A 21,855-nucleotide genomic window follows, 5' to 3' on the forward strand; every position below is an offset into this window, starting at 1 on the left:
AGCCTTCCTAGGCAGAAAGATGCTCTTGTCGGCCTTGTGTTAGCTACCCTTTATGACTTTGAGGATGTCGATGTGTGTGAATTCGGTCATCCTGCACAGGAGGTAATGGGGCATGTTGTAAGTGCTACAGCGAATACACTGCTGAACAACTTGTGCCGCACAGAAAACGACAAATTACGCAACGCCAAGAACGACCGAAAATTGCAGACCTTGAAGGCCTGAGATGTTTCTCATTATTTATTTTTTATTCATGAAGCTCTGTTTTGTTGAACATCTACGTATGTTTGTGTTGACAGAACCCTTGTAAAAAGAAACCTGTGGCGTAGCTAGGACTTATTTGCCTACATTATCAAAATTTAAACCCTGCATTTTGGCCAATTCAAATGTTATTTGAGTGTATTGTGCTACCTGTTTATGATTCGAACTCTCCATGCTACCGCAATCCATTAATTGCATGTTTTCCTTTAGGACTGAGAGTAGGCCTCTCGTTTTTTACTTACTTTTCACCATTATCTCAGTATTTTATGAAGACCAATAAGACCTGCAAACAAGGCGGGTGGAAATAAAATAACCACAAGAAATGGTACAACAGAGACGGAAGCTTATTCTACTTGAGAATTAGTTGTGCGTGACCCTATAATGATAAAATTTTCACAATAAAATTAACCTCGATATTCGTGTGTCTAGCGAGGACTGTTTTACGCAATGCAAGAGTGAGAATGATAATTGTATATGGAAGATTTAAAATGTTTGTTTCTGAATGCAGTTCTTATCATTTGTGAATAAAGTATATTCTGTGTCTTCAATATGCAGTTTTCCTCTCTCTTTCGTTCCGTCTAAAGTTGAGTGACTAAGCAGCATGCAGTTTGCTTGTCTTAGTCCCGACCAAACATCACAAGCACAATAAGGCAGATCGTGTTGCGATACACGCAAAAAACAAAAATGTTGCCAATCAAGTAATCTAAAGAAGGTCTGAAAGAATGCTGCTTTCTATGGTGGTGTTGACTGCGGTGAACCAGCGGCTCCCCCTTACTTTTTGCATCAGCTATACGTTTCTTGCTTTGGAAACGAAGCATCTGAATTTATAGGTTGCTGTCACTTTAAGGACAGCACTTATTTTCTCATGCCATAGTATCCGCGACGCGCAAAGAGACACACTGCAAGCGCAACGAACCTAGGCGCGGAGACGCCGACGGCGTCGACTGTTCGGCTCATCCGACTGGCGTGACGTCACACCTGCGTGCGGAGGCATTACATTTTTTTCTAGGTGGCTCTGCTTGAGAAAGTCTGAACAAAGGGCTGTCACTGAATAAACAAAAGGCTGTCACTGAAATAATGTCACTGAATCACTGAATGTCACTGGAGGGCTGTCACTGAAGTGCTCCTGTTTTGTGTGGGCGTTATTATACTCCTGGCCGTCCGGCCGGATGCCGTTCCCGCCCGGTAGCAGTCATGACAGTTGAGTTATAACAGCCCTGTGCGGCGTTCCTACTCAGACGCTACTGCTGGTGCTTTTCCCTCCTTACCGCCGGCGTCAGCTGCGGTCGCGACGGCGCGTGGCACCGTAACCAGAGAGATTGTCTTGACACCGCATCAACCAGCGTCGGCAAATGACAGAGAAGAAGCATGCAGCTCGAGCATTCAAAACACGCCATGTTCGCCGGCCTCGTCAGCCGAAAGGGAGGCCCGTGCTATTGGTGGCGTGGCCGATCGCAGCACACCATGTTCACCGGCCTCCCAGGCAGTGAGGGACAACCGTGTTGTGGCCGGTGGCACCTCCACTGCGCCTGCTGCCATAAGTCCTCATCGCACCGAAGTTTTCGACACGGCTAAAACACCTGGCCCGGCGATATCTGCGCTCGCTACACCAACGAAGTCTGCGGTGCCTTCATCCGCGTCAGTTGCGCCGCTTGCAACGCCACACCCGATTTGTGACTCTTCTGCAAAAGCCACTGCGCCCTTGCATCTGAATGAGCCCCCGGCTGCAGAAGTTGTCGGCGGCGATGTCATCGATCCCACAGCCCACCCGCTTCCATAATAATAATAATAATAATAATAATAATAATAATAATAATAATAATAATAATAATAATAATAATAATAATAATAATAATAATCATCCTCTGAATATAGCTTCAGCCTTGGAGTTGATAGTAGCGTTGAACTTTCACCAAGCGTGGATGGACTCCACGTAGAAAAGCGCGCCGAGGCGTCATCCTCTGGCTCGGACTGTGCCCCGGATCGCCGCGCCGAGTTACAACGGCCAAAGAAACCTCCGCCTTCTTCGAGAGTGTCGAAGAACTGACGTGTGTACTGCATGTCCCCTGGAACTGCTCCCGGGGCGCCGACTTGAACAACACAACTAGGTCAGTTAGGCGACACATTTAATTAGATATGGCTGAGACCCTGAAAATAAGTTCATTAAATGCACAAGGAATTCGAAGTCTTGTAAAACAAGCCGAAATTATCAGCGTAGCCCGCGCTAAAAATTGGGACCATTCTGTGTTTGCAAGAAACAAATTTTTTCACTATTGGGCATGTTCTTACTTTAAAGCGCATTTTCAACCTAGATTGTTTTTTTCTCTTTTGCGACGTCACGCTCTAGTGGAGTCGGTATTATTATTTTCAACAGAACTCTGTTGCGAGATCATCGTCTTTTATGGTGGGATAGGGCGAATATTGGCATTTGATTGTGTACAATCTTCATTTAGGTTACGGATTTTGTGCATCTACGGGCCTGCGCAAGCCACAAAGTCCTATGATTTTTTCTCGTGACCTGGACGTGTATTCCCTGGATGGTCGTCACGTAGTTCTTGTTGGGGATTTTAATTTCGTTTTAGACACGCGAGCAGATGTACAAGGCCCGGGCTGGGGTTGCCCTAACTGGAACGCACGGCAGTTGCGTCACCTCGTCCAACACTTTTCGTTGCTGGATACATATCGACTTTTAAAGCGAAAGCTTTACTGACCACGAACTTACGATTTCGCCGTGGCGGTGCTCCGAGCAGGCACATGACGTCACAACGCGCTCCCTGCCGCGGCCGCGGATATTGCTCTCTCTCTCTCTCGCTCCCTAGTCACTACTGCGCATGCGCCACTACTAGCGCCGAGCCACAGGTATTCCGCCGGTGCGCAGCGCCGCGCCTTTCCGCATCCGCCGTTTGGTATGACGTCACACCGCGTTCGTCGTCGTTGCGCTCGCCTCCGCTCGCTTCGCCAACTGCGTCGCATGCCTGATAACATGTCGGAGGATTGAAAAGAGCTCGTGTGCGCCGCAACCACAGTTGAAGCTGCAGTATGGACGGCGACAATTCTGATAAGTAGGAGGAGGCCTAGAATCGACATCGGAACGATATGAAGAGGAAGCGAATCGCCCAGGAAACAGACGAACAGCGCGCCGAAAAATGTAAGGCCACCCCATCACCTCCTCTCCCCTGTCAATACGTCACGAGAGTCGGATGGTAGCGGTGGATGGGGGAGCGCTGCGTTTCTAGAACGCGGCGCGCGTTCTGAAAACAAATTTTCTCCGTGGCTGCAACGCTAGAGTGGCAACGCGTGGAGCATTTGCTTGGTCGCTTTGGTGGGGCATGCTGCACCGTAAACGCGATTGCTTTTCTTCGATTGTGCGTGGTTCGTCGTACACGGAAGCGCAACGATGCCTTGCTGTTGTTGCGCACCAAAGTGCAGGTCCAATTATGACGGAGGACAAAGTGTCCGAGTGCACAAGTTCCCATCTGACCGAGCCACTCGGGAAGCATGGACGAGAGCAGTTCCTCGGAAGGACTTCTCGCCAACGAAGTACACAGTGGTAAGTATTTCTTCTCTCTATTGTTATTCTGGGTTTCCAGACGAACAGGTTTCGTCAGCATAGTGCGCAATGCATTCGTGCACGCGTGCACAATAGATGGGTCTCTGCACCTGTCGACGCGCTTGTAAATTCAACATTTTCGTCGAGCTCCATACCTGTAACGGCTTGTTTTTTTTATTTCAGCTCTGTGAAAAGCATTTCTTGCCATCGGATTACTTGAAGACGACATCTTACACGGACGTCAAGACAGGAAAAGTGGTCGAAGTTGCCATGAAAAACATCCGTCTGAAGAAAACTGCAGTTCCGAGCTTGTTTCCCAATTGCCCTGCCTATTTATCGCGTCCGCAAGTGTGCGTTCGAGAAGCGCCGGCTGCCAAAAGAGCGCGTTTGGAAGCCACATATTTGCAAAAAGCAATAATCCTTTCTCAGCAAACCCAAGCAGAAGAGGACGCCAAAAATCTGGTTGGTAGCTTTGCGGACTTGCTGAAGGCCTTGCCAAGCTTTCAGTGTTCGGACTTCTGGAGTGTTTTGAACAAGGGCTCCGAGGTTTTCTTTTTGGACTTGTCACTTCAATCTGCTCCTGCAGTCCGTACTTCGGTGATCGTGTCCACTGACCTGCGCGTCGAAGTATTTTTTGGTGAAACGGGTGTGAGGAAGTGTGGTGATGTTTTAGTTCCTGAAAAGCTGTGCGACTTGAGAGATTTGAAAAGTGTGTTACACATGATCGAACAGACACGTAAGGATATCATCACTGAGCGTTCTTAAAAGGCCCGTCATCTACTGACATTGGTTTCGACATTGCTAGAGGAAGTAAGTGGAAAAGATTTCGCATGCGAGTTGCAAGAATGGCATTTGGAAGTGCTTAAATTCTTGAAGAGTCAAGTCGATGTTGTTTTGAATGATGCTGGCCGATATCCCCCCGATTTATTGGTTTTTGCTAGCCTTTTGTTCACAATTTCACCTCATCCATATAGATTCCTGAGAAGTTCGATGAAGCTTAAGATGCCGCATCCTGATACGATCAGAAGACTGTGTTCATCGTACGATGTATGCCCTGAAACGGAGCAGCAAGAATGTAGCTTTCTTTCCTATGCAAAGCGTATTGTAAGCACATATAAAGAGCATGAAAAGACTGTAACGTTAATGATTAAACTGTTAAATGTTAAACGCCGCAACATAGCTAGACAACCAGAATAACCTTGACTTGCAATCAAGATTAACCAGGCTAACCATGCCTTAGCTTTCGCTGCGTATATCGTGGCATAGCCGAGCTAAGTCCATACCAGTTTCTCATGGTTCATTTGTCTGGACGTAGCGACGCGGCACGTCGTCAAGCAGATTACACCGTGCCTATCGGCCAACCAATTTAGCTCAGTATGCTTCCCAATCTGATGTAATAACTTTACCTTTAGCTCCTGCTTATATTTCCAATCACCGGCCAATGCTTGAAGTTTCCTTCCCTGCGGCTTCATTAGCAAGACCTTGGCGCCTCGACATCCGCGTTCTACATGACGTGCACTCGCGCTCTTGTTTGTCACGAGTCTTCCAAACCTCTGTTTCTAGTTCCGACCTAGGGTCATGGGACGCGCTCAAGGTGCGGTGGCGTCTGCATTGTTCAGACGAAGGTCGTGTACTCAGACGATGCACGTCAGAAGGACTGGCGGATACTGCCACGAAGCTCCGTATTGCCCTTCGGTCAATCAACCGACTCCGCTGATGCGGTCATGGCAGTGCGAGCTACGCAGGCGCATCCAACACCTCATCGCAGCGTCGTCTTTGCCAGCTTCGGCTTGGCGATGCAGACGTAATCCGTGTGCACACCTTGAAGTTCTGCGCTTAGCAAGAAACTCGCTTTCAAGACTGCCGAATGCATTCAATTCTGTGGCCCCTAGAGCACCTCCTCCTGTTATGTCGCCTCCCATGCGTGATTATTTGCTCTTTGTATCGCATTTTAAAAACATGGCGCGTACGAATATGCGAATGGGTCATGATAACGTCGAAATGATTAGTCAGCTGCCTCAGGTTCCACCTGAAGTCACTGAACGTCTTTGTCCACAAGCGTCAGCTGACGAGGTAAAAGCAGCATTATCTTCCATGAAGCGTGGCTCGGCCCCAGGACCAGACGGGTTGCTCATGCAGTTTTATCTAACATTCTGGGAAGATATTGGTGCCAATTTCGTGTGTGTTATCAGCCGCTGCTTTGAGAACTTTGAATTCCAGTCTAGTTTTCGCGATGGTTGTATTTTGCTGATACCTAAGCACGATCCATCATTAGTTGATTCAGAAGAATGGAAGCCAATCACGCTTCTAAAAGTTGACTACAAAACCTTTACGGTTTTTCTCACCCGACGCTTGGGAAGCCTAATGCCTTCCTTAATAGAACACCATCAGGCATGCTGAGTCCCTGGCAGAGAGACACAGCCTTTCGTTCGTTACGCGTGACATAATGACATACACGCTGACCAGGTCAGCGCGTGTTCTCTTAGTTTCCCTAGGTCAAGAAAAGGCATTCGATCGCCTTGAACACAGCTACATATTTAATGTACGGACCTCGTTTGGCCTTTCGTCATATTTTGTTTAGCTTATTAGGGCTGCCTATTCAAATATTCGAAGTACATTGTTTCTTGATGGTTGGGAAAGTGCCCCATTTCCCGTTACTCGTGGTGTTCGTCAAGGGTGCCCTCTATCCCCAGTGCTCTTTGTGCTCAGCCGTGGGCCATTTCTACGCTCAGTACTGAGAGACCCTCACGTGTGCGGTCTCGCACTGCCTGGTAGCGGTGTTGTGAAGGTGACAGCCTTCGCCGATGACCTCACATTGTATCTCAGGAATGAAGATAGCTTATCCCGTTGCCTTCGAATTTTCCCTGTGTACGGGAATATTTCAGGTGCTGCGCTAAATTTTTCAAAATGTCGTTATGTGTTCATTGGTTCACCACAGACACGCCTAAATCCTATTTCCCGTCTTCAAAAGAGCGACTCTATTCGTATTTTAGGCATTGATTACACCTATAATGGCATATCAGACTCTGTGTGGCTCTCAATTCTTGAAGATATAAGGCGAAATATTCAAGAGGTTCGAGCGTATGATGTACCTCTATATTAGAAAGAAGGTACTTAGCACAGTCGGTATTTTACGGCCGAGTGTGGTACGTTTGCCACGTTGTACAGCCACCATTACGAGCTACTAGGTCCCTGCAGTTCCTTCATGGTTGCTTCTTCTGGTCGGGAAGTACAGAACAGGTCTGTCGCGCGGTGCTTGGCCAACCACGCACTCACGGTTGGTTCGCGTTCCCATCCGTGTCTGTCGCTTCCGGCTGCCTGCTGCTTGCTCTTCGATTTCTGCTCCATCTGTTACAGCGTGATCCGTGTACTGCGCGTGTACTCGCCTGCTATTTCCTTGGCACAAAAATTCGTTACATGTTACTGAGCGTGCACTTAAATCACGGACCACAAGTGTTAAACGCATTTGCATTTTACTCTACGGCGGTGGCCTATTGTCGCCACATACGACAGGTATGCCCTGCTGTAGACGTTTTCGAAAACCGTGTTGTGAATACAGTGTCAGCCTAACTTCTTTCTCTTGTTCCTCCAGCGCTTCGCGCACGTTCCAATAATGTGTCGTGGGATGCAATAACGGCATCAGTTCTGTATGGCCAAATACGCGACTTCGTGTGGCGTCTAGAGTGGCAAGTGCTTCCAACTCGTGACAGGTTAGAGTGGTGGGGCGTAGTTCCAACTTCGATGTGTCAAAATTGCCCCCTTCAGGAATCCAACTAACATGTGCTGCTGCAATGCGTCATTGCCAGGGTATTTTGGAGGGCCTTGCATACTGGTTTCCGTGGTCTTTGAACCTGTTTATTACACCTGGTCGCTGCTCCCGTGGCCGCTTTGCGCGACACTTAATTGCTGCGGGGGCCTTTTGTCTATGGCGTAACCGGTGCGGGGCAGTTGCCGCAGGACATCGTCGCCGCGCTCTGTTTCCACTTCTGGGGAGGTTCCACTTTGAGCTACTGTCGTTTCTGTCAGAGGAGTGGTTCCTCCTTGCGGAAGAAAAGTTCCTTCGACAGTGGTCATGCCGTTTCCTGTCGGTGTCCGATAGACGCGTACGGCTTAATTTTCGACCAGCCTGGTTCTTGTAGCGAGGCCATCAGATGTGTTCGCTGAATGTGCACAGAATGTAGTGCATGTGACTTGTGTGTGTGGGTGATCTCGTATACTTGATCATTTTTGTATATACCCATCTCATAGCAACACTTCAAAATTATGTAAAATGTCTCTGTCACGTCATCGTACCTAACCTTTGTGTACACTGCATATATCATCATTTTATATAACGTGACAATTAATTCCTGTGTAGCTATGTGTTGCGTGGGTCTATGTGTTAGTGAGTGAGGACTCAGACACTTTGAAAACGTGCCATGTATACAGTGCTTCGTACTTTGTATATTTTATTGTCCTGATGGAATTGTGCCGTGATTGTGACTCAGTGTTCTTATCGTCTCTTGTTGAATAAACTTTTTCTAAACACAACCTTTCGCCTTTTACTAAAGGTTACCATGGGGAATGAGCCTACAGGCCAATTTTTGTGAGGCCCCAATTGTTTGAGTGCGGCCTAATATGTCAACCTAAAACCAGATTGTCTCGATACATGTGTGTGCCGCCATGCCGGGTGATCATTTTTAGGTACTATGGAAATCTTAAAAATCGCCTGTTTCCTCTACGACAATTAAAATCTACAAATTAACTTGTTTTTTGGTTACTTTATGGCTCATATTGTAATTCAGTAATTGTAGCCGGTGAGCTTGCAAAACGTATCCAGTTGAAACGAATTTCCAGGGTGACACCGGTTTCGAGATATTATTTCACAAAGTATGGAATGAAATACATGGGCGTTCCAATTACTTTCTGGTTCAATGCAGAAATGATGGTTTCTTCAAAAAAGTATGTGGAACACTAGTGCATTTCTAGGGCGAGTTTGATGGCGCATATCTTCAAACTGACAGTCATTCTGGAAAATAATTCCAAGTGGATACGCCTTTCAAACTTACCGGCTACAAATGGTAAATTGCAAAATGTGCCTTAAGAGGAAGCTTTAGCTCGGACCCAACTCCGACGCGGCCTATTCAAATACATGTAAAACGCAAAAACGTTTTTATGAGATAACCCCTGGACCGATTTTGATGAAATTTGTTGCATTTGAAAGAGAAAGCTAAATTCTAGTGACTGTTGGAAGCGGAATTTCGATTTAGGGCTTGAATTTTCCGAAAACGATTTTCAAATATTTGACCGTATGAAAAAAATAGAAGCACGAAGTTTACAAATTGATAGCTATGCATCAAGAACTGATATCGCGGTTCTGTAAACGGCATCCATTAGATCATTCAAAGCGGACAAATTCAATATGTCATTTTACATCTTACATGAATTTGTTACGTTGGTTACAACGGTTTTACAAAAGTTGTATTTCCCTATGATTAATTTTTTTTATATTCATGTGTAACATATCAATTTTGTCCGCTATGGATGTACTTTTAGATTGAATTCACAGAATTGTATTATAATCTTTAGTGGTTGAGTTACAGACTTGTAAACATGATAGTTTCTATTTTTGAAAATTCTTGATTTTCGCCAATTTTTAATAAAAGATTGACGACGTAACTCAAAAATTCGAAACCAACAGTCACTAGATTTTAAGTTTTTCTTTTAAATGCAACAAACCTCGTCAAATTTGGTGCAGTGGTTGCCGAGAAAAACGAATTCTCCTTTTACATGTATTTAGATAAGAGCACTCGAGCTAAAGCTTCCTCTTAAGGTAATGAATTAAGATGGTAATTTGTATTTGTAATGTGTATTAAGATGGTAATTTGTATTTGTAATGTGTATTGTTAATTTGTCGAACCTGTATATTCTTGACGCACTACGTATGTCCCGGCTAAGCCTTGTTGGCAGCTTTTGTTATGCCGTCATCTGTCGACTTTAATCTGGACAAGTCTGGGTTCGCTATCAACACAGTTGATTTGTAAAAGTGACGTACTGCCAATTGTGTAATAGCATGGTGATCACTTGGCAAATGAACAAATCACCGCGTGAGGCGACACATGTTAACGCGAACAGCATTCATAGCATTGTCAGACCAGTTTTAAAGCCAAGTTTATTTGGCTCGTCCTACGACTTTTACACTTCTACTGCTGCTGCTGCTGTTGTTTTGCACGACGTGTCGGGAGGAGGGTGAGAGCGTGCATATAATATGGCAGGAGCGTAGAAGAGGGCATAGGCTACGCGAGAATGTCCGTTGCACCTTTCCATTGCGTCGCACGTGGGCAATACCCTCTGGAGTTCGCTGGCCGTTACCACAGTACCCTTTCTCCGAGGTCGAATTGCATGTTGCCGCTTAAAGCGTTCTGCACAATTACGCTCATAGGTCTAAGTTTTCAATAAGATCTAATTAAAGGCTCTACAGGCAAAACTTGTATGTGTTGGCTGAAATACAATCTCATTTCGGCATGCCTAATAAATGATTTACGTCGAACAAACAGCTAAAGCTGTTACAGTGTGAGGGTGAGTTCGAATACCCCGCCCCGAACAGTGGACAGGTAATTATTGCTCAGGTCTCTCCTCATGACCCCACACGAGCTAACCTTTCGCCTTTTACTAAAGGGTTCCGTGTGTGTGTGGGGGGGGGGCACTCCAATGAGCCTATAGGCCAATTATTGTGAGGCCCCACTTGTTTGAGTGGGACCTTAAATGTCAACCCAAAACCAGATTGTCCTGATACATTATGGAATTTTTAATAGAGATACAATGTATTAGGAAGGCAATGAGGTTGGCCTGAGCTAGCATGCTCTGGCGGGCTACTTTGCACAGGGGATAAAAGAAAGGGGACAGAAAATAGTGATGAAAAATGAGGAGAGGAAGAAAGAATACATATATACGCAATGGTTTCCTTAAAGTCTTGTGCGGTCATCTTCAAGTAGTTCAGATCAGCCCTTGTAGCTATTGATATTACGTTATGGTCGCACACTGCCCACCAAATAGTATTTTCGGACGAGGTTTGCGTGCTAATGTCTGCTAGCGCAGAATCGAGCGGCCTCTGCTGTGATGCGTAGAGGGCAGTCGCAAAACAGATGCTGGGACGTCTGAGGCACATGGCAGCATTCACAGTTCGGGCTGTCCGCATGGCCGATGAGATGTGGATAGTGTCGAGTGCAGGCGACGCCCATGCGAGTCTGACGAAGCATATTTCGTTGGGATCACTAGACTATAGCCGGTAAGCGGGAAGTCCTGTCAGAGTCTTTTTCACGCAGGCGCCTGTTCCGATGGTCTGGTTGAGCGCAATAATGTGCTGTACAGTCTCGCATAAGTGCAGTCAACAACGATTTTACATCGCTTAGCGAGTATGGGTCTTTACGTTGACGGCTTTAGAAATAGCGGTTCTTGCTTCCGCATCAGCTAGCTCGTTGTCGAGCAAGCCACAGTGACCACCTACCCATCGGAAGGCAATTGAGAGCCCGTTACTCTGAGCAAGATCGAATGCTGTAGGATGTCTAATTTATGCTAGCATGTCATGCTGGCCTCTCCTCGAAAGAGAATCGATGGCTTGCAGCGCTGATTTTGCGTCAGAAAGTATAGTCTATGTACGTGGTGACAGACAGGAGACAAAAAGGACAGCTTCCCGTAATGCAACAAGTTCTGCAGCTGCTGAAGACGATTTGGGGTTCAATTCGTATTGGCGGGATGTGTACAGGTGAGGGATCACAAAGGCCGCGGTCGATGCGCATGAAGTGACGGACCCGTCTGTGTATATGTGCACAGAGTGTGTATAGTCAAGCCAAATAGGCCAAAGTGATTTGCTTTAGGCCAGCGGAAGGGATACGCGACTTCTTTGAAATCCCATTTGTGTGAAGGCGCACCGGTGGTCTACGCAGTGTCCATGGTGGCACTTCAGAGATAATGGTAGGTGCGAAGTCTGAGAGAATGATATGTCTACGAGTAGTGAGACATCTTGAGTAGGTGCAGCTTGGGTGGCTTCCTTGAATTGAACACAAGGGATGGTATGTATGTGTGTCTAGTCAGAAGTCGGAGGTGAACTTGAAGTGGTTCCCAAGACATGTAAATTTCAATTGGATAGGTCCATGATTCTTCTATGGTGCCGGAAACCTATGTACACCGTGGCAGGTCTAGGTATGTTTGCAGACCTTGGGCCTGAAGGCTTTCTAGTGACCGGGGACGAGTTCAACGTATATTGAAAAGCACCGGCATGCCGTATCGTAGGCAGCCCACAAAAGACGTCTGATATAGCTGTAAAAGACTTCGTTCGGCGGGGCCCCATCTTTGTGCGGCTACAAACCGAAGAACGTGTATAAAACTTCATAGTTTGGTCCGCAGTGCACTGGTGCTTAGACCAAGATAGGCTGCGGTCAATAACGACACCTAAGTATCTATGATGCGTGACAACCGGGATCACTGCTCCGTCAACGAATACAGGATACCGCTTCATTTATTTCCTTGCGACTGTCATTGTAGCACATTTTACTGTGAAAAGTTGCGGACCTGACGGCGCAAGTATTTCGATGTGGCGGTTGTGGCTCGTTGTATTCTTGCACTCATTTGCAGGCGCGCTACTCGAGATGCCCATATAATAATATTTAATTATATTTGGGGTTTTACGTGCCCAAACCACTTTCTAATTATGAGGCACACCGTAGTGGAGGACTCCGGAAATTTTGACCACCTGGGGTTCTTTAACGTGCACCTAAATCTAAGCACACGGGTGTTTTCGCATTTCGCCCCCATCGAAATGCGGCCGCCGTGGCCGGGATTCGATCCCGCGACCTCGTGCTCAGCAGCCCAACACCATAGCCACTGAGCAACCACGGCGGGTCGAGATGCCCATATGTATATATCGTCCGCGTATGCGCTGATGTTAACATTGCTTGGGAGTTAAGCTTCAAGGCCAATAAGCGTGATGTTGAACAACAAAGGACTGAGGACCGCACCTTGTGGCGCCCCACTTAACGGACACAAAAATAGTACGTCCGCTAAGGTAGCTGAAGATCCACGCAGAGAGTCGGCCACCTATGCTAAGGTCTTCACTGCAAGTGCATAAAGAATGGTCTCATGAAGGACGTAATCATAAGCGCCTTTTATGTAAAAAAAACTGCACCCACTAATCGCCGACGTTGTTTTTCTTGTTCTACGCATGAGACGAGGTCGATAACGCCGTCTATAGATGACCGCCCTCTGCAGAATTCATAGTCTGGCAAGCTGGCATTTTCTCCAAGAGCCATTCTAGTATTGTCAGCACCTCAGCACAATGTGTTCCATTACTTTGCCGACGCAGCTGGTTAAAGCGATACGCCTATAAGAAGAAAGCTCGTATGTGCACTTTCCTGGTTTCAAAATAGCCACTACACGGCTGCACTTCCGGCTGTCCGGAACTGTCGCCGTGTGCCACGTGTAATTGTAGAATCACAGAAGGACTTTCCGTGCTTCCTGGATCAAATAGAGAGGGCACAGTAGGTGATGCCATCAGGCACTGAGACGGACGGCCGGGGGTCGCGATGCAGAAATCGCAGTGTCCAGCTCATGCACAGTGAACAGCAGATAGAGGCGATCGTCACAAGGTGGCGGTGAGCCACAATGCGAAAGTGGTTTCGGTGAGGTTGATGCCGCTACGAGTAATTGGCACTAATCTTCAGCCACTTCCACTTCACTCCCACCATGCCACAGCTCGGAGAGGATGTGATTGTTGCGTAGGTGATTGTACGAAGCCTTATGGCTCCGTAAAACCTGCCGTATTCTATAGATACACGTTTATTGGGGTCTAGGGAGCCGCAAAATGTTCTCGAGCGTTGCTTATCGAGTTTGTCAGGGTGCCGAAGTACATGACGTTTGGCTCGGCGAGAAGTAGATAAGTCTTACGGCGACTTCGTTCTCCTGCACCAACGTTCGAGCGGTGACGGATTCCACGGAGGTGCTCGTACTGCGCGTATATCTGCGATCTGGGTCTGTTCACGATGACATGCCTTGATTTTGCAGATAGGACTGATGCAATAACATTATCTATTTCCGAAAAAGATTGGATGCCGCCGCACTGAGCATTCACAGAGGCTTCGAAAGCTTGCCAATCTATACAGCGCACAGCAAGAGCAGCTGGATGGCGGAACAAGTTTAGCTGTGTGTACGTCGGCAGATGGTTACTTCCGTGTGTTTTTATGTCTACACACCAACACGCAGTAGAAGAAACGCTTCTCGAAACGAAATAAACGTCCAGGCAAACGCCCGTACGATGCGCCACGAAGGAAAGTAGGGGACCCATTGTTGATGGACATGAGGCCCTGATTCAGTATAAAATCAGCCATGTCCCTGCCGCAGGCGTTCATCATAGCAGAGCCCCGCATTGAATGGCGGGTATTAAAGTCACATATTAACACGTATGGACCTGGGCAAGCTTGACTAACGGACAAGAGATGAGAACAGTGTATGCGGCTTCTGCGGAGGCGGGGGGGGGGGAGGCGATGTAACCAGTGATGACAGAGGTGAAACGTTGTTTGTGTTTTAAAGTTCGACATATATATATTCATTAGAGGTATGAACAGTCACATCATGTCTCGGCACGTCTAGCAATTTTTAAAAATTTCCTCTAGCAATTAGGACAATTCTTGTCCTTGAGCTGGATTATTCGAAGAGGCGGTCATTGCTAGAATGAAAAATCAAACACACATTCAAGTAATTAACAAAAATTCAATAATTACCTTCTTGGTTATTCACAGAGGGAAAATTCGGCCTTAATAGGCGAGGAGAAACTATACCGCTAGACAGTACAACGGTTGTGGACGAATGGAATACGTTTGAGTTCAAGGTACGGTACGACACGCTTCTCTACTTGTGCAAAACAAACACCATGCAAATTTGTCAAGCGGATAACTCACGCAGGGCGTGCAGACTCAAAGTCGCACTGTTAAAGCACCGTAGCATCTAAGCGACACAGCTGAAGTGCCCGCACGTCAGATCAACACTTCTGTGCCCGCCGTGGTAGCTTTGCGGCTATGGCGTTACTCGAAGTCGTTTGTTCGGTCCCAGTGGCGGCAGCTACATTTCGAGGTTGGAGAATACAGAAAAGCAGCACTAATTTTTATGGTGGCCAGAGCACGATACATTTCGATGCCAGTGGCAACAAGCTTAACGCAGTGGTGCGCCGGGGAAAGTCCCGGGTATGTGTGCGGATTTCTTGGTGTTTAATGTCCAGATTTTAGCGATATTCTTGTTCAGGTTTGTCCCAACTCTAGAGGGTTGCGTCCATATTTTCGAGCGTATAGCTATGTACTGGGAAAGCAAATTATGGTCGAACTAATCTCACGTTTTGTCGATTCCAGTGCGAATAGTAATCGAGCAATGTAGCGAAACACCATATTCCTGAAGTCACGCTTATTTAGCATTTGTTGCGGCAATTGTAAGGCTTTCGTCACGTCGGCTATATGCCTCATAAACCAATATCGTACCACTTTGGTATAGCAGTCGCTTGCGAAGGTTGCCATTGAACATGGAAGCATGACGCCGACTTTATGATGCCGATGCAGTGACGAAATGACCAAGAAGGAATGATATTGATTGCACGAGAAAGGCGTGTAATGACGACGACAAGACGACAATAAGATTTGGATTAGTAAGATATGACGCTGGTGTAACGATGACGATGTTGTGACAACGACAGGAGAACAATGAGATGACGACGTCTCTAAGACGACCATGACCTGACGGAATTGGTGTAGCCAGGGAGCGTTAGGGGTTGAACTCACCCCCCCCCCCATTTTTTGAAGAATGCCCCCCCCCCCACCCGTCTCACGGAACAGAAAGTTTCAGGAGGTGTGCTCCGAGAGAGTGACATGGATGAAAGTAGAAGTTTGCATGTGAGAGCAAAGCGAGGGCTTGTGGCGGCCCGAAGGGTTGTCATGTCACCGTACCTAGAACTTAAGTTGGACCAGTTTCCCCGCAATCCTTGTCGTGTCTGTAGTAGTAGCGCTTCCTAGCCTTATCACGTCACCTTTTCCCTGTTCTTCCCCCTCCCCCCCTGTAGGGGAACAGCGAGCGATGAGCGGGAAGACTGTTCTCTGCCTCCTCTCTCCTCTCCAGCTTCCCTGTGGACTTGGGTATACTAGGAAGGTAAACGCAGCAATTTCTGCAGTGGTTTTGGGAGCTCCAGAGGGCATTGTGCCCATTCGACGCGTTGCAAAGGTCCAAACTATTTCCCGCGTTTTTTTCCTCTCTGCCTTGCTCCTTTCATGTATATACGCACTCTGAACCACCCCCGAGTTTTCAAAAAAGCTTTTGAAAAATAACTTTTGAAAAATAAAAATAACTTTTGAAAAATAAAAGCTTCGCTTTAAAAGAACGCTGATTTCTGCACGGCAAAATATATCAAGGCCGGGGGTAGGGGGCCAGGGAAGCTGTGAAACCGCCAAAACAAACAGGTGGTAGGGCACGTAGGAGAATGGCATCGAAATCCATGCAGAAGTAGAAATATAGGAATATTATCAGCCACCACGCCGTTTAACAAACCGGCGAATGTTGAAGCGTGTGACCGTGACTAACGGAAAAGAATGTTAGGAAAAGGAGTGGAGTGCATGATGGATACGAGGATGGCGGGGGGGGGGGGAGGGGACACCCATATAAGGCGTCAAGAACTAAGTTGGCGGATAGTTATGGTGATAGGGAGTGTCTCGTCACTGCCCGATCCCTCAACACCAGACAGCCGTGGCCAGTCGCTTAGCTGAGGCTCGCCGACCACGTGGTAACACGTGCTGCTTGCTGCAGAGAGCGCATCCTAACTAAACGTCTCGGCAACTTCTAGAATAGACGGATGTCAGGAGTCACGACGCTTTCAAATTTCTCGGAGCTACTGGCCCTTATTTGACTGCGAACTAAAGATGCCGTAATTTTCGCAAAGGCTTCTGAAAAGGAAGCAGCCCTGCTTCGGACTGTCTGCCACCTCAGTTCCCGAGTATGTTCAAATAACAATGTTGGTGATGACCACTTACCATCATCGTAAGTTACTTCAAAACAACTCTTGAAACAAGTTGGACAGCAGGTCACAAAAAGTGAGTGAAACTTGCATCATATGATGCTCTTGAAGTTCTAACGCAAAGCTTCGTTCTTTTATTTTTAAATGTAGAATAATATAGCATGCCCACAACGCCGAAAGCATGATTGAGGGATAACAACTTCGCAAAATAGTGCCCGCTCTCTGTTGTGCGTAGCCGTGGCCGTATCACTCATTAGAAGGTCTGGCTGGAAAATAACGGTGAACACCTTGTTACCTGGGCTGTAACAAGTCTGACCTGCAAACGATAAGACACGGTAGTGCGCTGTCTTGTTTTTGCATGGACGCGTTTTTAGCGCTGTTCGTTTTTCCACTTCATGTACCAGCTAGGTGATCGACATGCAGTATGCAAATGCATCAGTTCGCAAATGAAATTTCATTTTTTATTATAATCTCTCTAAATATAGCATAAGAATGATGGCATAATTTGATGCGAAGCGGCTGCAAAACGCGCATCCTCGTTGTTGAAGCATTCTTGTCCGGGTAGTGCTAGGAGTTCGTCTTTGCGTTGTGTACAGCCTCCGCATCCATATGGAGGTCGTACACCACGCAAAGACGAACTCCTAACTTGGGGGTGAACTGCGCGAGGACAGGACAAGAAAAGAAACAAACACGAGCGCCGACTATCAACATACGATTTATTTGAAAAAACGCGGAGCATATGTACTGACGCGGAGCATATGTACTGACGCGAATGCTCAAGTGGTTGTCGAGAATGAGTATCTGCTATCCAAGGTAGCCAATTTTGTTACCTGTTAGATCGATTGACGAGGTGCTGACGCATTTGTCTTTTCTGCGGATTGCGTGGGCCTCACATATTTCGCGCATGAGGCGATTCTTGTATGTTTTCAATATAGTGCTGCGTGCAAACTGGCTTGAAATCGCTACATGTCGACAAGTGCAAAACGAGATTGCTTCCTTGGCCGGTTCTGGGCATTCATGAATGCTCTCTGAGGTGGTTAATAACACAACGTCCCGGCTGTCCTATGTAGGCGAGACCACATGACAGAGGAACGTTGTACGAAACATCGCTTCGGCAACCCACGAATTTCTTCGCGTGCTTCTTCCTACACTCTTCGGTCGTCTCATCATCTCGGATGACCCGCCTGCGTAAACGTGATAGTTTTTTGGGCGCTGAGAAAACAATTCGCACCCGGGCCATCCCAGCAATTTTCTTGTTGTAATGTGAAATCTCATGAAGGTACGGTATCGCCGTGGTCTTCCGCTTGTCATTGGTGATATAGTGCACTGTTCTTCCAATTTGCGTTTCTTGAACAAGTATCCCGGCAATGCTGCGCAGCAAATATTCCGTGAAGCCCGCCGATCGTTGCCGGCCAACTTGCGACTTGAAATTGTAGTCCGTTTGATGCACACACGACTGTTTAATGTGTCCCTAAAAACAGCCGTTGCCACTGCCCGCTTCACTGTCTTTGAATGTGCAGGTGAAAAATGCAGAAGAGCCTTCTGAGAACGGGGGAGCATAAGCCCAGCACACATGATCACTAGCTAGGTGAAGTCTGAAATCGAAAAACCTTATTTCGTGATTTTCGGGCAGCTCTCTCATGAGGACAAAGCCAGTCACAACCGATGCAACGAAATCATAAAGGCGATCTCTCTCTCTCTCTTTATATATATATATATATATATATATATATATATATATATATATATATATATATATATATATACATTAGTGTTCCGATCATGATGCTCTATGTTGAAATAAACGGTATGTTGATAGTTTGCGCTGCTGTTTGTTTCCTTTCTCGTCCCGTGCTCGCGCAGTTCACCCACAAGTTAATATGCACCAACAAGCCCAGCAAAACAAAAGCCTTCTTCAGTATACGTACTCCTGGCACTACACATATATTTCTGGTGTCTTACCTTTCAACCAATATTCGTGTTTCTTTTTTAACATCCCCCTACAGCAATGCCTTCGGACGATTTGTAGTACTGTCACGTGGTAGTGATTGGGACGAACACAGTAGCAAAACTGTAAATGGCGAAACTTAATCTTTATTAGGCGAACTTGTGTCCTCAAATGCAAGCTACACTTCAAGCATAACGATAGCTGCGAACCAAATCAGCGATCGTCGGAAATCTGATCAGTGGGTCAAGCATGTCGGATTTTTTACATTAGCCGTAGAATGTACCAGAGTAATCGCTGGGGCCCGCGTGTCTTCCAGGAAGTTCTACACTATTCGCGTCACGCATACGTGCAGTCAGATTACACAATGTTCCGTGACAGACAGCGGATTGACGGATACATGCAGGCGTGTCCTGCGCTGTGCGATAACATTTGTTAGGTGGTGAAACGTGGTCGCCCGACAAAGATAAACTAGTACACGTGTCAATACCCCCCTCTTAAAGAAGCATCGACCCGATGCTGCAAGCAAACGAAAGTAATAAATAAAAACACTCGTAGCAAAGAAGCAACAAAATAAGGAAGCTCGTAAGCGTGCGTAAAAGGGTTTAAGACGCACCACGTGGACCACTTCAGATCGTGCGCGGCGCCGCTGTGAATGCGAAATGCCGTCTGGCACGAACTCATAGTCGAGTTCGCCAATACGTCGGAAGATATTGTAGGGACCGAAATAGCATCGCAATACTTTCTCACTTAGTCCTCGTCGGCGTATCGGGGCCCCAACCCAAACACGGTCACCGGGCTGGTACTCGACTTAGCGTCGTCGGAGGTTGTAGTGCCGGCTGTCGGCATGCTGCTGGTTCTTTATCTGTAGACGGGCGAACTGTCGGGCTCCTTTGGCGCGCGGGAGATAGCCGGCAACGTTAAGATTCTCTTCATCGGTGGCGTGCGGCAGCATGGCGCCGAGAGTTGTCGTCGGGTTCCTGCAGTAAACCAGCTTGAACGGGGTGATCTGTGTTATTTCTTGCACCGCCTTGTTGTAAGCGAAGGTTACGTACGGCAGGACGGCATTGCAGGTATTGTGTTCGACGTCGACATACATTGCTAGCATGTCGGCGAGGCTCTTATTCAGGCCATTCAGCTGTAAGACCATTCAGCTGTGGGTGGTAGGCAGTTGTCCTCCCGTGCCTTGTCTGACTGTACTGCAGAATGGCTTGGGTGAGCTCCGCTGTAAAGGCCGTTCCTCTGTCGGTGATGAGGACTTTTGCGGCGCCAAATCGCAGCAGGATGTTCTCGACAAAGCATTTCGCCACTTCAGCTGCGCTACCTTTTGGCAGAGCTTTAGTTTCAGCGAAGCGGGTGAGGTAGTTCGTCGCCATGACGATCCACTTAATTCCAGATGTTGACGTTGCAAAGGGTCCCAACAAATCCATCCCGATCTGATGATATGGTCGGCAAAACGGCTCGATCGGATGTAGTAATCCTGCAGGCCTTGTTGGCGGTGTCTAATGTCGTTGGCAGTCACGGCATGTCTTGACGTAACGGGCGACGTCGGCGGTCAGGCGCGGCCAGTAATACTTTTCCTGTACCCTCGATAGTGTGCGGGAGAATCTGAGGTGTCCAGTGGTCGGATCGTTATGTAGGGCGTGCAGTATTTCTGGATGCAACTCTGAGGGAACAAGAAGTCAGTTGGCCTGGACTGGTGAGAAGTTCTTCTTTACGAGTAGGTTGTTTTGAAGCGAGAACGAAGACAATCCTTGCTTAGATGTCCTAGGGACAACCTCAGTGTGCCCTTCCAAATACTTAAAGCACAACGATAGCGGCGAACACAGTCGGCGATCGTCGGAAATCTGATCAGGGGGTCAAGCGCGTTGGCTTTTATATATCAGTCGTCAAATGTTCCAGAGTAATCGCTGGGACCCGCGTGTTTTCCACAAAGTTCTACAACAGTCGCGTAGTGCATACATGCTAACAGATTACACAAGTTTCGGTGGCAGACAGCGGATGTAACCATCGATAACATTGCAGAAACTTCCGATAGGTTGTGAAGCCTGGCCGCCCGATAAAGATAAAAAAGCACACGAGTCAGTACACACACACACACACACACACACACACACACACACACACACAATATATATATATATATATATATATATATATAATAATGAGAGAGAGAGAGAAGGAAGGTAAAGAGTGGTTGTTGTCGGCGGAAACACCGCCCCCCCTCCCGAAATAAAGTTCTGGCTACGCCACTGCCTCACTGTGACGGCAACCGGATGAAGAAGCGGGAATGACGACGCTGGCGACGATCTTCGGCGAATAACGACAATCTTCGGGATCGGCTCACGTATGGGGAGCGCTTAACTCCTGCTTCACCTCCGTCGCGGGTTGGGCCGGTATTGCACTATCTCCGGGATCGGCACACGTATTTTGCTTAGCACGCCGACGACACGAAAATTTTGTTGGATGGTAGAGGAATACAGCTTCGCTGTAAAATTATGCAGATCCCACGCACTGTGGAAATCGATGTATTGAATTTTCCTGTGCTGTTTGCTTTGATTGACGATATCTTACGGTGACGTTGATGGCGAATGTTCAATTTCTGCAGCGTTTAGTCCAACAATAGTGTGGCGAGTTCATGTTAAACATTACCTTGCGAGCAAAACTGTTGTTTGCGTGCGTAGTATACAGAAAGCACAGCAAGACGCGTTTCTTTGAGCCGTTGTTGTGCGCCAGCGTTCATAACTTCCGAGAACCTCAGCATTGTCATTGCCTCACGTGGTACATCGCATCGTGGCAGAAGTGAAAACTTATGCTCTATCTGCTGAAACCACAATCGGATAATGAGGCGTGCCGTAGTGGAGGACTCCGGATGACTTTCGAACCCATGGGGTTCTTTACGTGCACCACACGAGCGTTTTTTGTATTTCGCCCCCCCCCCCTCGAAATGCGGCTGCCGCGGTCCGGATCGAACCCGCAACCTCGAGCAATGGCACAGCCGCACAGCTATCGCGGTGGGCACTGACGTGTCGATTTGACGTGCGACCCCTCTTGCGTCTAGTAGTAGCGCGTCATCGCATT

General features: G+C 47.3%; 1 pseudogene; it reads left to right on the top strand.

Moving 5' to 3' along the window:
* The first annotated feature begins 10,408 nt into the window (after window positions 1-10,408).
* LOC142576913 (U5 spliceosomal RNA) lies at window positions 10,409-10,546 on the top strand (annotated as a pseudogene).
* Window positions 10,547-21,855: the final 11,309 nt, after the last annotated feature.

This window comes from Dermacentor variabilis, chromosome 3 (genome assembly GCF_050947875.1).
Source record: "Dermacentor variabilis isolate Ectoservices chromosome 3, ASM5094787v1, whole genome shotgun sequence".
Taxonomy (NCBI): domain Eukaryota; kingdom Metazoa; phylum Arthropoda; class Arachnida; order Ixodida; family Ixodidae; genus Dermacentor; species Dermacentor variabilis.